This window comes from Emydura macquarii, unplaced genomic scaffold (assembly GCF_026122565.2).
Source record: "Emydura macquarii macquarii isolate MOO-44397 ecotype Brisbane River unplaced genomic scaffold, CSIRO-AGI_Emac_v2 contig_3517, whole genome shotgun sequence".
NCBI lineage: Eukaryota > Metazoa > Chordata > Testudines > Chelidae > Emydura > Emydura macquarii.
The window spans coordinates 980,747-996,633 of NW_027133654.1; the positions used below are offsets into that span (position 1 = coordinate 980,747).

General features: G+C 39.4%; 1 protein-coding gene across 5 annotated transcripts in view; it reads left to right on the forward strand.

Annotated features, from left to right (window-relative positions):
• The window catches only part of GREM2 (gremlin 2, DAN family BMP antagonist), a 46,190-nt gene that overhangs the window by 18,036 nt on the left and 12,267 nt on the right, over positions 1-15,887 (forward strand). Inside the window, exon 3 of one of the 5 annotated variants that reach the window (XM_067535890.1) lies at positions 7,969-8,050. The exons of the other annotated variants lie outside the window; for them this stretch is intronic. The gene's annotated coding sequence lies outside the window, so the exon portion shown is untranslated. The remainder of the gene's footprint in view (positions 1-7,968; positions 8,051-15,887) is intronic. 5 annotated transcript variants of the gene reach the window in all.

The following is a 15,887-nucleotide window of genomic DNA, read 5'->3' on the forward strand; positions in this document are numbered from 1 at the left end:
TTGCTTGCTTGACTACCAGAAACTATAGAAATTCTTAGAGTTGTGCTTTGATACAGTTAGGAGTGAGTGAGCAGGATATTATTATGCCTAATGTATCATCAGGAGAACTTTAAATTAGTTCCAACTATAAAATCTTCATTGTTGTTGACCTGTGAACTAGAAGGAATCTAGCTGGGCTTTCCAAACCCAGGTTAAGTTTGCAGGGCCAGCAGATAGAAAAGTCACCATAAACTGAGCAGGTTTGATGGGAGAACAAATGGATATGGAACCCTGTGATGATAGTTTTAAAGTTCCTCTTCAGAGCAAAACTAGACATTAAGGCTTGCAGAGATCTGTGTCCTGCCTGTCTGCTGAGATTACCAATGATTCCCATCGTTACAATGATGATTTCTGTCTGATGTACTATAGTCACTAGTCCATTAGAAACAGACCTGCAACCTCCAGCTAATATTACATACTAAACCCTCAGGATCAGTGTAGGCCACTGTCATAAAATTCTCCACACACAGGCCAATTCATAATATCAGTTAATTAAAAATAAAACAGGGGCTTTGTTTGAAGATGTGTTCCTTCAAGATGGGAGAATTCAGAGATGTTGGGATTTGGAGAAAATTAAAGTTAATCATTTTTTAATTCCTGATAGGAGTGATTTTAAAAGATAGGAAAATAAAAATAATACACTACACCAAGGGTGCAATTTGAAATGAATGGCAAAACTCATTGACTTTTGTGGAAACAGGCTGAGGCCCCGAAGATTGGGATTGTGGTAAGCACATTGTAATTGTTAAGGTGAGATCCATATTTAACTGGCAGCCTTTGCTAGAAAGAAGATGTGAGTGAGGGACTTCTTCAGTGTTTTAACCTTTAGAGCAGATTTTGCTACAGAAGAAATTTGGCACAAATATGAAAAGGGAAAGTTGTCCCCTCATTTTAATTGTAGAATTTGCATCTGGCCCAGATGGATCTGTTGGTGTCTTGCTTTTATTACTGTAAAATATTGACATTTAGAAATACTGAATCACGTAATTAACATCAATTAAAGCTGCTTGCACTTTTTTTTCCCTTCATGTTCTCTTGTTTTTTGGTCTTTGTTCCTTGCTTAGGCTTTGGGAGGATAACACTGGAGATAGAAGAGAATGGGCTGATTAAAAAATACAGCAAAATGCCTATTAATGCTCTGTTTCCCAGGATATACTTATTGAGACATTTCAGCTGTAAGGGAAAGGTGCAACTTGGGGTGATCACTACAAAGCATAGTTTAGATACATAGATTAGAGGCATAGTTTCAGTTATATCCTGGAACTACAGGTGATAAAATCCTCAGAGCTGAATGAAGATATAATTGGATCCAAAGTACAGCTAGATAGATATTCCCCCATCTTCAAACTCCTCGGATGGGTAATGGTGGCTGGTACTGGCAGTCAGAAAGTCTTAATTGTATTTCAGAGCTGGTGAGCCTTTCCAGAAGCTTGTGAGATCTCTCAGCTAATTTGTGGCTCTTCACAAATCAAAGAAAATCATTTATGATGTTTCAGCAGAAAATTAGAAACAACAATATAGTAGCTAGCTTTACAAGTGTGCCATTTAACTCCTAGATTAGCTGTATTACAGACCTTCAGTGCAGTCACTGAATTCTTCATTTATACTGTACTTGCATTGCCTCAGGAGAGATTAGGGTCAGCTTTGATTTGCTTAAATGATTTGCCTGGTACAGCCAATTTGCTGGAAGAATCACATTACCTCTGAAGAGTTGTACAAAACAGGATATCAGTGTTGTGATGCCTATAATTACTCCATGTGTTCAGAAAACTTTGGATAAGCTTCAGATAATTGTTGTTTAAAATTATTCACTAACAAACTTTTTTTTTTTTTTTTGCCCTGGTTTTTGCTCTCTGGTTTGATCACTATGAGTTTTCTATGAGCATTGGCTTTTCAGACAGTGTTGGTTACTTATAATTGACTGGTCATGTATTTCAAATGGTGTTACTTGTCTTGCCTGTTCCAATGAATATGAGAGAGAGAGTAATGTGTGTACATTTTAAAATGCAGGGCTAGATCCTTGAATGGTATAAATTGATGACATAGATTCACTGACTTCAAGGGAGCTATGCAGATATACCCCTGGAATGAAATCCTGGCCCCACGGAAATCAAGGAAGTTTTTGCCTTTCAGCTCAATGGGGTGAGGATTCAGTGACTGCACTGCATGTCTGTAATACAGCTAATCTATGAGCAGTTCCCATTTAAATGGCAAACTTGTAAAGCTAGTCACAGTATGATTGTTCCTTATTTTGTGCTGAGGATCTAGCCCTTAAGTACTTTCATACAAACTTTCATGCTTACTTTCAGAGAATATTAATGTCCAGTAAACTTAAAATGCTCAAATGTTTGCAGAAAACAAACACAAAAGAGGCAGGGATATGGCTGAAGTGAATTAATGTATATATTGGAGGGCATATTTGCAGAACTCTTTGTGGTTCATTCACTCAGTGTTAGCAAAAGTGACACACATCAGGTAATTCTGTAGAGAATAGTTAGCGATGCTAATTTGTGCATGGGGCTGTGCAGCTGCTGCTTCCTCTACAACCACTTAAGTGCACCTCTAGTATATTCAAGCCTTCACTGTCTAATTTCTTGGCAATGACAGAGGTGTAGCAACAAAAATTATATAATAATATATTTAGAATCTGGACACTTATTTACCATTTTACTTACTTATTTACTGTTAAAAAGGAAGCTATCACTTAAATAAACATGCTTCCCTTAAGAGTAGCTGTTTATATTTTATCTAAAAAGTTACAAAATAGCACTTTTCACTGACATTAGGAGCTTTAATTGTGTAGATCAGAATGGTGTATAGCACTCAAACACATTATCGAAATTGCACTCCACATCATTATTAGACTATTGATAAATGAAGGGCCAGCGCTTCACATGATGTAAATCGGCCGAGTATGGCACTACAGTGATTTACACCAACTGAGGTTCTGCTCCAAAGACTTCTAGTAATAAGATATTGTTTTGTTCGACAGATTGTTTTAGTGTCAGGGATTTAGTAGTGAGCCAAATTCGGAGAAAGTCCAAAACATAACATAACGTTCGGCCCTTTTGTTTTTCAGAATGAAGTTTAATTCCAAATGTGATTCTCAGTGCTTTGCTTATTTCTTGGGGGACAAAGCGTTTAATTACTATTTTTTTTTTTTTTAAAATATATCTGATTAATGCTGTGTTGTTATTGCAAGTGAGCAAATGATTAGCATTGTGCTTAGTAAGCTGTGCCACATACCAGAGGCCTGCTAATCTGCCCACAGCTGTTTACAGGTAGACAGGGATTTGGGTGTTTTCCAGCATGAGGATAACATGACCATGTTTTCTTGGTACAACTTCCTGACAGTCTGCTTCAAAACTTTGAGCAAATAGTTATTTTGAGCTGGATCAGGGTTTGTATCAGGCCTATCTCTACTATACATACTCTTGCAATATGTGGCAGAGTCATTGATGACTGTATGATTCGAAGCGTAGATATACTAAATTGGGGTGTTTTGCTTTTGGCTTCTTTCCATCCAATCTACAGTAGGCCGTTTAGATTACACTTAGAGCCCACACCACGTTTTCCCTCATCTATTGTACGACTTGAACGCCATTGGTTGTACTATTTATATTGCAGCATTTATTTAATTCCTGCTGCAGCCCTTGGTAGTTTATTTCATAATTAAGGCATTCTTATCTAGGATGACCAACACTAAAATTAACTTACTCTAAAAATGTATTTCCTTGGTCCAGATAAATGTTGCACCTTCCAGCACAAGAACTGCTGCACTGCTAATATTTGTGGTACAAATCTCTGTTTGCCATCCAATATGTATTGGTGGTGGTTTCTGTTTTCCTTCTACTGACAACCTGTTTCTGCTGACAGCTTGAGATCAAAACACTTTCATTTTATTGGTGCTGGGACTTTAACTATAGAAGCCTGGGTTTTCAAGTACTGTTGACAATGGGTCTGATTCTCCGTTATAATAAGACCCTGGTATGCCACTCTGACAGAATAAAGGGGCCCTATAGTGGATGGAAATGGATCTCTTAGAATACTCTCTGCATTGGAGACCTCCCTGGTTGGTATAGGGTTAGTATAATTGTTCTATACTGGTCTTATCCCCAACTTCTGACACGGGAGATGGATTGGGAGTGTGACAGGTCATGGCTGGATCACAGTGAACTATACTAAGGCTATGTTCTGCTTCCATTGGCGGCCTGGGGCTGCTCTAAGCTCCAGCGAAGGTGGTTGGGTAGTCTTCTGCATGGCCCTACAGTACAGGGAGCATAAAGGCAGCTTAAAGCCATCTTGCTTTCCATCCCTCCATTCTTCCTATCCCTGTCTCAAGAATAGGAGAGGGGAAACAGAGACTCGGGCCTAACCTTTACAATATCAGGAGAATATTTTACAAATGTATACATAAAATCAGCCTTATTAATGTCTTGATGTAAAAGGACCCCATCAAAATTCCTTTATTACTCATACTTTTCTTAGCTGACCTTTGATTATAGCTTCCATACCAGCGGATACAGCCCTTCTGATCTACCAGTTCCATTTAGAATTTGGCATGCTCTGGATTGTTTTGTTTCTATTTATGCGCACTCTTAAAACAGAATGAGGATCATTTGACCAGAGTAACACAGTGAGTAGCCTCATTACACTTTTTGTACAGTGTCATCAGAATAATTTAATGTACATTCACTGTTTATGCAGTATATTACATCTTTCTTCCTAAGATCAATCCTGAAAAGGCCCTTTAGAACTGCATTCACCATTGCTCCCAAATCACTCTCTGGCTTAGCACTATGACTTTGTAAGGTACATACAGACATTTTAGAAAATGAGTATAATTACTTATAAACAGTATTCTTCCTTCCCCTGCTCCTTCCAGCCCACCCCAGCAAGTAAATCTCAACAACATGTCTGTTACAAATAGTTTCCTACAGAATTCTTGGAAACCCCCAGGCGTTCTCCAGAATCCTATCTCTTAGTGTTTTTCCCACAGAGAAACATTAAACAAATGGGGAGCATTACGCCTTCAGTGAAAGCCGTCAAATCCAAAGCTAGCTTCACAGGAACTGACAGCACCTGTTAGTTTAGGCCTCATAACTCTTGTGAACTCAGAATTACCAGGCTGCAATGTGTTAATCAAAGAGCTGGCTTTGAGATGTGTTTTAGTGACTCCGCAGCAAGCATATCAAAAGAATCACTACATAAAGCATAATGAGCTCTCACTGGGGGAACTGCCAAGAAGCAATAAACCTTACTGCAAGAGGTAGGAAAGGAGGAAGGTAGAGAATTGAGCAAAAAATATACATAAAATACTGACACTTGGGGCCAGAGGGGCCTATAAATCAGCATCTGTAAAGTCAATGGAACTCCATCAATTTGTACTAGCCTAGAATCTGCCCCTTTATGTGTTTTGTGTATTTTGCATTTCATCCGTAAAAGGACTGTTCTACAAACTTACATTTGAATATTTTATAATCCTAGGATGAGCTTGATTCTGATCTCACCTTGGTTTTACACTAGCATTACACTGGTGTAGGCCCCTTCCTGATCTCCATTACATAACTGTAGATGATGGAGTAAATCTGTTGATGTGTAAAGCTGGTACAAGTGAAATAAGAACCAGGCCCACTGGCTTTAGTGGAGTTGCTCCTGATTCACATTGGCATGAGATAAGCCTGCATTGCTTAGGATCTGACTCTTTCCTAAATCCTAAGGGGTTTGGATACTAGGCAGTGGTTCAGACTCATCTGAAATAATAGTTTTTAATAATGGCAGTAGTTGGAAAATTCTTTATCAAAAGTCCATTTGGGGACCGCATGCTCTCTCTTAACAGGTGAGTAAGGAGGATTTGACGACAACTCCCTATAGAAATCTGTATATAATAACAGTGAGCAATTTTCTTATTTTCAGAGGAATAAAAAAGAAACATCACCTTGTCATTAGTAGTAAGGGGGTTAAGTGAAGCTCCCTTTAACTAACCTTCTCCTCTAAGAAAAATAAATGTTACTTGGGGCAACTGCCAAATAGTATCAAATCTGAGATAGTTTTCCCCAATTAAACTGCATTGTGTTAGAATTGCAACTCACCCAACCATGACAACATTTTTCCAGCTTTTAATTCCAGCTGTAAGCAGGGAGTGCATTTTGCATGGTGCTTTTGTAGTATACTTGCTGGGAAAGGGTGTGTTCTGTCTCCTCCTAGTGTGTGGTACCTAGAACAAGTTTTTAGGCCCCAATTCAGCAAAGCACTCAAGCATGTGCTTAACTTTAAGCATGAGCCAAAGCCTGCCCTTTGTTGAATCAGGATCCTAATTACTGAGTTTTTCCTTTTCCTCAAGTGGTAGGAGCTTATGTTTCTTGTGCCACAGTTCCCCATTTCAATCTTTTCTGATGACCATGGTGTTTGTATGTATATGCAACCATAGTTGATTACAAAACGTTACCCTGTAGGGGATTTGGCCCTCTCCTCCCCTACTCGGACTTCAGCTGCTCAGAGTTGGGTTATTAAATGTATCACCCTCTGTTGGCTAGTCTCCATTAGTAGCCTTCAGTAAGCAGCAGGCTCGCCTATATGAGTTATGCCTTTAGATTAGGTGGTAGGGGCTTGTGCTTTTGGTGATGAAGGCTCCAGGTTAGACCCCCGATGACAGTAGTATTTATATGGATTATTACACTTCCACAGGTCTGCTGGTTGAGTGGTGTTATAACACTTCCTCTGTATCATTCCTATTTGTAGCAAATCATGCACTTGTACGGCTTGACCTACTACACAAGAGGGAAAATCCAGTAACCAGGTTGGGTGACTGGGTTTTTATTCTGGCTCAGCATACTATCAATCATAGGAAAATTGCTCAAGTATTTCCATTCAAATGGGGCATTTCCAACTACTTATAACTTGAGTCTCTTATCTTACAGGCACATTCTAGTAGAATCATTCTCGGCACATGAGGTGTGGGGTTTTATTTTTATTTTGTAGTTGAGCAAAATTGGTTCTGCCTTTATCTAGAAAGAAGAAAATAAAAAAATACTTCAGTCCCAATCCTCATCCCACTTAGCCACACTGCCTTTCAGAAAAAAAAAAAAAAATCTGTGTTTAATGATGATGTATTCAAGATTGGTGCTTGTCTTTGCTATTCACCAGTTGCATGAGGTAGGCAGCTGTGGATATACATAAACATGGATTCTATGGATCAGCCTCAAGCCACCCATCCTAAGCCAGCCGCATCACAACCTTAAATGCTGACTTGTGGGGCTGGTATGGGGACCTTGAAGGAACATAGGGAATAAGTCTGGGTTTTTCCCTGTACATATATTCTTTGACTTATTGAACAGCACAGAACATTCTAGTGCAGTCTAGCAAATAGTTGCACATGATGGAATTTCTACGTTTAATTTAAAAAAACCCAAAACCCTAGAAAATTCCATACAATGACCCAGAAAGCTGCAAAGTGAGGAACTCAAAACTCAGAAACTGGTGAAGGTAAGGTTATATAGGTTATGATTGTGGAGGTCAGGCTTGGTGATCATCCTGGTTCTTCTGGGCTTTAAATAATTAATAGATTTTATCTTAACTCTTCCCTCTTTTGTATATATGCATTACCATTTAGGGCCAGATTTTCAACAGATCTTTAGTGCTGAGCTCTACTGAAAGTCCAGCCATAAATGGGAGCTGCTGGGTGCTAAGCCCTCTTAAATATCTGGTTCTTACATTGCTGTCTAACTGGAAACTGAGCTCTCCTGACTATCTGGTTGGTGGTACCTTATTGCATGGTGACATACTGTTTCTTCTGTTGTACAACGTAAGATAATATCGTGTAACCTTTCTATTCCATTAATGTGTTTTTTGGATAGAATATACAACTATAACAGAGATTATCTTGGCAGTTCGAACTGGGGCTGCACATCTTTCCTTTATCTGTTGTAGAAAACAAAGACCTGATTCAGTCAACAACACCGTCTTTTTGAAGAAAACGCTTTAACTGATGATCTCATCAGACATGAAATCTGTGAGTTTGGTGAATACATTGTCATGTATGAGATACATCTGCATAACTGACCATTTGCACTTGACTTGGTTAGACAGTGAAAGAAGAGTGAAGTCTAATCTCTCATGTTTAGAGGTCATAACTAGGAATGGGTGAAAAAACAGAAATGCGTCCAACACCATCAAGTTATTCAATGCTGAGTTGTTCAGGTGTGAGACATGGGGGTTCTTCTACCTGTTTTGTTGTTGTCACTGAAATAGTGAGATGAGCTTATTTGACAGATAGCAAGTTATTTGCAGCATGTGAATGAATGATTTATAGTACATAAGTGCACAAATGACTTGTATAATTTATTAATCAGTTGTGTGAGGTAACAGTTTTAAATCAGTTTGAAGAACATATGCAAATAATTTAATCTTTCAATTTACTTAATTTAAATGTATGTTAGCCCCATATTTACATAATCTATAAAAGTACCAGTGGAGAGAGCAGATACTTGCATTGTTATGTAAATGGCATGTGCCCTTCAACAATGGGTTAGAAAATATGCACACTACCACCCTATATACTGTGTATACTAAAGAATTAGATGAGGCCAGCACTAGATTACACATACTATTAGCTGCAGTTTTCGGGTATGATCTCTATACTCATTGTCACAGTCCCTGTGGCATGAAGTAGCATGAGAATAGTGCTAAAGCTTGCCATGTAAAAAACTTAACCACAGAACAAGGTCTGAGGAGTGAATTTATTTTGGTTAATTTCCTACTTCCCATTAACAAATCAGTGAAACAGTTACTCAGAAGTAGCTGAGTTTCTGTTTTAAAAAAAAATAGTTTGCAGTGAGAAAAATATGAGAGCAAATTTTGGACAAATAGAAAGGAAGGAATGACTAGTTAAAATATTAGCCATTGATAAAGAACAAGTAAAATAATTCTTGGAAAATCTGTACGTGTTGTACCTAATCTGTAAACCTGAAGCTATGTATTTATGCTGTATTTTTTATAATAAGATTAAAAAGTCCAGGGTGGGATATTATAAAATAAAAGCACTGACTCCATCAAAAACTATAAACTTCCATTCTTTCAACCACAAACTTCATGTACTAGTCATGAGATCTAGTGTGCAGTAGTGTTGTATTGAAGGATAAATTAAATGATTTAAGATATTATTCCCTTAGAACGGTCATTGTATAATATTTCAGAAGTACAGTATATTCCTATCAGTCTCTCTATAGCCTAGAAAAAGATACCTTGGACAGTGCTTTTAACACCATCCAAACATGGGAAATTTAAGAACATGATGGGATAATACAAGAGCTGCATATATGCTGACATGTTCATTTTCAAGCTTTTAGTGAACAGCACCTCTAAATGTAGCCAAAAGCAATGGTTGCACCTGTTTGAGAAATTTTATCTTAGGCAACAAAACCCAGTATTTCTTAATCTTCAAATGATCACCGGTTTAGGGTTTCCCTCCTTATTTGCTCTTTGTGGGCCAAATTCTGGTCCCACTGAAGTCAGTGACAAAACTGACTTTGATCAGACCAGGATATGTTCTAATGTAGTGTTCATGAGTGGGGCTGGCCTGACAATTCTGGAGGTCAGTGGAGAGTTATCCAGAGAACAGCTTCAGTACAGGTGGCAGCACTGTGAACTCTCCCAGGCTGCTCCACCAGTGTACAGCATCCTCAAACCTGCCCCAGGATGACCATTTCCAAAGGACAAGGGCATAGCTGAAGCATTTACCCATTCAGTTTTTGGCCTCTACGCTTGGATTGCCAAGAAGGATGTCAATTGTGGTGGTAATCCATCTATTTTTAGGTATAACAGGAACTCCTTATGTTGTAGTATTGGAGTATCTCACAATCTTTAATGTATTTGTCTTCACAACACCTCTGTGAGGTAGGGAAGTACTATTATCCTTATTTTATCGATAGAGAACTGTAGTACTGAAAAGCTTGAGCCAAGATTTCTAAAAGTGTTTGGGCAATGCTGCACACAGTGTTGCCACTCTAAAGTCTCATTTTCAAAAGGGGCTTAGGAACCCAAGTCAATGGCCCTTAGGCTCCTAAATCAGTTTGGTGTTGCAGCACTGAGCAGAACAATACCTACATAGAGTACCCAAAGTCCCACAGGAAGTGTGAGACAGAGCAGCAACTTGAACACAGCTCTCTTAAGTCCCAAACTATTGCCCTAACCACTGGATCATCCTTCCTTTCTGTGCACTGTAAGCATTTGCCCTCTGAGAATACCTACTGTAGTCATATAGCTATCAAAAAGGAACAATTTTTTTGGAAAATATTCTGACCAGCTCTATTGATTTAGAAAGCAATTTTTGATTCAGTGCTTTCCTAACCTCTTCTCTACGTCTCTTGCCTTCCGTAGTGTGGTCTGACATGAGGTGGAGCATTCTGCTTAATTCATTATAGCCGAGCAGTGTAACACAAACTCTTTCTTTGTCTTTTAAAAAATAAATTAAAAAAATCTTATCTTATAACCATATACGTAGTGCACACAAACAAAATGTGCCTCAAACACATTAAATTTGTGTGCTCATTAGATATTCGTTAAAACAATTCTAGGATATGATCTCAGAAAAAATGAAAGAAACGATTCCCTCCCCAAACATTGCTTTTAATGAGCAAATCTGTCTCACTCATCATTTAAGGTGTGGGTAAGGGTAGTCATACCTTTAGCTAGACTTCTAATAAAGGCAGTTTTCTGATATCTGTAGTTCCAGCCAACATCAGGGGTTGAGTTGATGTGATTTTATTTTTTATAGTTAAATCAGGGAAGTTTCACTCTATTGCTTTTTTTCCTCTTTGGTATCACCCCAGCTCCTACAGTGCAGAAAGGAGTGTTTGAATAAACACAAGTTTGTGTGTTTGCGGGGAGAGGGGAAGAAATCTTCCCACATGGACTCTCTGAACTGACCCTTGCTCACCTATGTTATCAGATCCTTGACTGAGCATGTGTGTGTCCTACCAACAGACACTTTAAATGTGCACAAACACCCATTGTAGCCAGCCTTCACTTCACCACAGAAGCGGTTTTCTTCCTGCAGAAGAAACAGAGAAGATACGTGCCAAGAGCAAGAGCTGATGGTCAGAATAGGGAGGAGGGGGAAAGGACAGTCCTCACTCTTGTGAGAGCTGATGGTAGAGAGGGTTTTTTCCCATCTTCAAAATGAGAAAGTGGGGAATAGAAAAAGTTTGCCAGTTTGATTCTGCAGGACCCTATGAGGATAATATCACCATGTTGTGTACAGGTTCTCATTCAAAGTCCTCTCTGGAAGGACTTGTCCTTTTATGTGTTCAAGTGTAAACATTAGGACCTGTAATATCACATGAGGGAGTGTCCCTGGCCATTCTGGAGAAAGATGTCTGTTGCCTTCTTGTGGTCTAACTAGCTAGACGTGTCAACTGGATCTCTAGTGGCAGCATTGCAGGTGTCGACAATGGCGTAGATCTGGAGCCCAATCACTTACAACTGGGTGTGGGGATTATGCTTATGAACAGTAGTATTCAGAGAGGCTGCTTGTGGTAGTTAGCATTTAGAAAGGGAACAAAGGGTGCTCTGGCTGCCCCAAGACAGATCCTCCAAACCTGCCTTCTGAACTTAGCCCATACATGGGCCTGCAGAGAGGGAGCACCTTGGATCTTTTGAGATCACCAGCACCACCAATGAACCTGGGTGGACTCCAAAGGAAGCTGTTTCCAACTAGCCACATTGGAAGGACTCTCATGCATCCAAAGGGCCACTGAGGTGTGACATTAAATTGGAGCGAGAAGGGAATTGTAGACCCTGCTCCCCAATGTGTTTAAAAAGCTGCCTCAGTCGTCTTCATCAAATTAATGGAAGAATTTAAGAGAAACAGGCTGGAGAGAGAAGCAAGGGAAGTCTTCTTTTACACTTAGCTGTCTACAGGGTCAGAGTTTACACTTTTTTCTGTTTCCCTTAGTTTCATTTAAGGCCTGACTTGCAGCAGCTGAATTGGAGCCCCCATTGATTTCTGTTAGAGACATAGATGTTCAGGACTCCTGAAAATCAGGGCTGCTTTGCATGTGAAGGATGCTGGATTGATAGTCTTGGGGACTCCAGTCCAGTCCCCCTTATTTACAGAGATGATATAGAAGTGGTAGCAACTTCTCAGACTAGCCAATGTACAGGATAACCTCTGGAGGAACCATCAGTGAGATGGTAGTTCATTCTCCATACCTATTCAACATCCACTACCAGTTGTGGTATTGTGACTCTGATTAGCCACTAGAAACTGAAGCAAAGCCACTAACTGTAGGCCTTTGAGAGCCCTCATATAGTATCACTGCTCACGAGTGAATAAGAAATTAATTTAAACCAGTGGTCTAGAAATCATTCCTAATCTCTTATTTTCAGTTGTAGACAAATCACTACTTCATGTTCTACAAATAATTCTGGCTGTTTTCCTCTTCCCCACTTGGCTCCTGCCCCAAACTAGGGGTGCTGAGCCATTTTTACTCTGAATTATGAAATAGTATTAGCTTCTAGGGTGGCACATTTTTGTAGTGGTGTCAACTTCGCTTTGAAGTGTAACTCGCCAAAACTTTTCAGCTGATCTCTCTCTCCTTTGCTGCTTATGAACTTTCACCTCAGACCAGCATAAAGTGGCAGGACCAATATAGCTTCATAGTCTGCAAAGCCCCATGTGTTGTTGGACTATTTTGTAGTAGAAGAAAATGAAAGATTCAGTTTGTTGGACAAAGGGCCCTTTCCACTCCCCAGTGAACCTTGCGCTCTCTCTATCTTCTCGTGTGCATATTCAATCTAGCATTCAACTGTCATGTATCAATATCTTTGTCCTCACATACTGTAGCTGAAGCTTCTCAAGAATGACCAGATCTATCCTCTTTCTATTTCTGATTCTATTTGTTAAGCACTGCCAGTAGGATGCTTGCACTGTACAGACGTGGAGAAGATGCAGAGCTTAACATCTTACAGTGTGGCTGCAACTGAACACGGGTTAACTTCTGCCCACTGCAGAGAATACAGTTACTTTCCTCTCAGGAGTCTGCCTCTGTCTACTTGCCATATGGCAGTGTGCCCAGGAAACAGACCTTTGAATGTGTTGGTGGATTCTTTACCCAGTGTCTGTCACCTAGCCAAAGGAGAGTTCCAAAGGACTGTCCCAGACTGACAGCTCAGTTTCCAAACTCTTCTGGGTGAGGGTTGATATGCAGCATAAAGATTCCTGAAATAAGGAAACGAAGGACAGGGGAGGGGTCTCTTTCCAAGCCGTATGTTCTAGGGGACTGAGCATGGGACTGGGACATGGGGTTGCTTGACTTCTAGTCCTGACTCTGCCACAGATTTATTAGGCCAATGGCAAATCACATAATCTGCCTCATTTTGTAAAGCAAGGCTGATTAAAAACTAACCTGAGGTTGTTATGAGCTTAAATTAATGCTTGTGCAGCATTCTGAAGATGGCACTTACTTAGCTGTTGAAAAGTTCTTTACTACAAAGAACGTTAGCTGTAATATTGATGGCAGAGAGTAAGCTGCTCAGTAACTTTCCCTGAACTACCTTGCAAATACCAGTACTATCTGATTTGATTATATTTTCTCTTCTGAGGCTGTGTCTGGCTCTGCTCCTGCTAGAACAGAGAAGTCTTAATCAAGTGGCTTATTCAAGGACAAATGTTTTAGCTGAGTCTCCCCCAAATTCCAGGCTATTGATTTTTTTCCTCTCCTTCTCCTTTGGCAGGAACGCGAATGCTAACAATGCTCCTTTAAATGAGAACAACTTGTTGCATTAGGTTAGTCTAGACCAAAGGAATCAAACTAGTTAGCAGAAAGACTGTAAATGTGCTGTGTAGGAAGACCTGTCATTAACGTATTCCATCCAGGCTCCTGTGGTTTGGTATTTATTCAGAATGATCGCTCTGGTCTTCCTCCTGGTGAAAGATGAGAAATAAAATAATACTGGACTTCAGTTAGAGACATAACCATAATTCAGTACTGGGCAGCAGTCGAGCGGGGAGGCGGGGGGCGGCAGCCAGAATGACTGCTATGCCAAGCAAATGTCATAAAACACAAAATCCCAGTTTATGCATGGCAACTGATCCCCCTGTGATTGAATTACAGCCTTCCTACTCAATAAGGGGCCAGCCTTATAAACTACTAAAATACAGAAAGAACAAATATTTAGCTTCTTAAGAAAATAAACAAAGAATCACTGAACAGAGCATGAATCAAAGCCACAATGTCATAAATGTGGGACAGCCAGTTGTTGCCATCAGTGTGAAGCAGGAAAAACTGAGTTAGTTTCCAGTGATTGAGATGTAGGATGTCCTGTACTACAGGCAATTTTTACAACACTTCGCTGTAAAGTCATCACTTTGTGAATGACAGATGTTGCTAGTAACAACATATAAATCACAGTTTCAAATTTTCTGTAAGCTTCATGTCCTTTCACCAGGTCCACTGGCAACCTAGAGTGCGCATTTTCAGGCATGTGTCTAAATTTTGAACTGGAAATAGTCTTGGGTAGCAGTAATATATGTACACATGTTAGGTATCTGATTACATTTTAATCTATATTTTGACGTCTTTTATGAAAATGCATAAACTGGTCATGACATGCCTCAAGCACCAAATTGGATCTTCAGCTATTTTTTGTATAATTGAAAAACAGGACAGTAGTAAACATGACTTTAAAGATATTAATATATGTACACACAAAGTCACTAAGGCTTCTTTAGAAGCCATACAAGATAACTATGAAACAAAATTAGGGGTTTTCAATCATTTAAAAAAGGAAGGCAACTATTAATTTCCAACTCCAGAGTCTTTATTCTACATAGCAAGGAAAAGTTGGTAAGTAATATACCTCCTTAGAGTATGTACACTGATAAGTTATTACCACTATATAGAGTTTTAGTCACTCACAAGTTTTTGTAGGATGCAAAGAGGATACAAAAGCTCATCCAATTGGCAAGATACAATCCCATTTGCTAGCCATGCTACCCAAGCTTATTTCTGCTATGGTATCCTTGCACGATGATAATGCAACAACATCAAAAGTTTATATATAATCTTAAATAACACTGCCTCAGAGTAGGAAAAGAGAAAATTGTCTCACTCCTAAGAGGTACTAGATACTTCAACAATGGAGGTCAGTATAAGAATCTAGATAGCATATAGCCTTTAAAACACCCTTAATTATAAGCCTTTAATGTAGGTCTATACAAATTCTCATGCTGAGGTACTTGTGGCCGCTAAATACCCTTAAGATATAAGGTATGGAGTTTCTAGCTCTTGTGATGCAAGAAGCTCAACCACTATAGATTTCAAGACTGTGCTTTACCAAGCAACTAAGAGGGAGGTAAGACATGACTAAAGTAAAAGCTGTGCATTTTTAGGTGTGGCTCATATCTTTGCAGAATGGTCAAACTTAACTTGCCAGCTTTGCCTTGAATAAAATATTTAGGTTACTTCATTATGTGCAGCAATCCATATTTTTGCAACAGGGGATACCTAAAGCATTGCAAACACTCAGGTGGTGGATTAAATATGTAAGTTAGTTGGTCATGTTATCAAAATAGGTGGTGGTAGAAACCCCTGCAAAAAGCCCGGTGAGCTGAAATTCGGAAATCACAAACTTTTCAAAGTAACATAAACTCATCAAAGATGCCCTGAAGCAGAATCTCAACTCATGCAGCATCAATATTGATAACTTCAAAAACACAACTGATGACAGATCTAAATGGAAGCAGCTATCAATAAAGTTTGTAAACCTTTCAATGAAGGTTCCCCCCCCCCCCCCCCACATATGTGAAAACCTGTGTGAAAAAAGGGCCAAGTGTCATGCCAACTCTT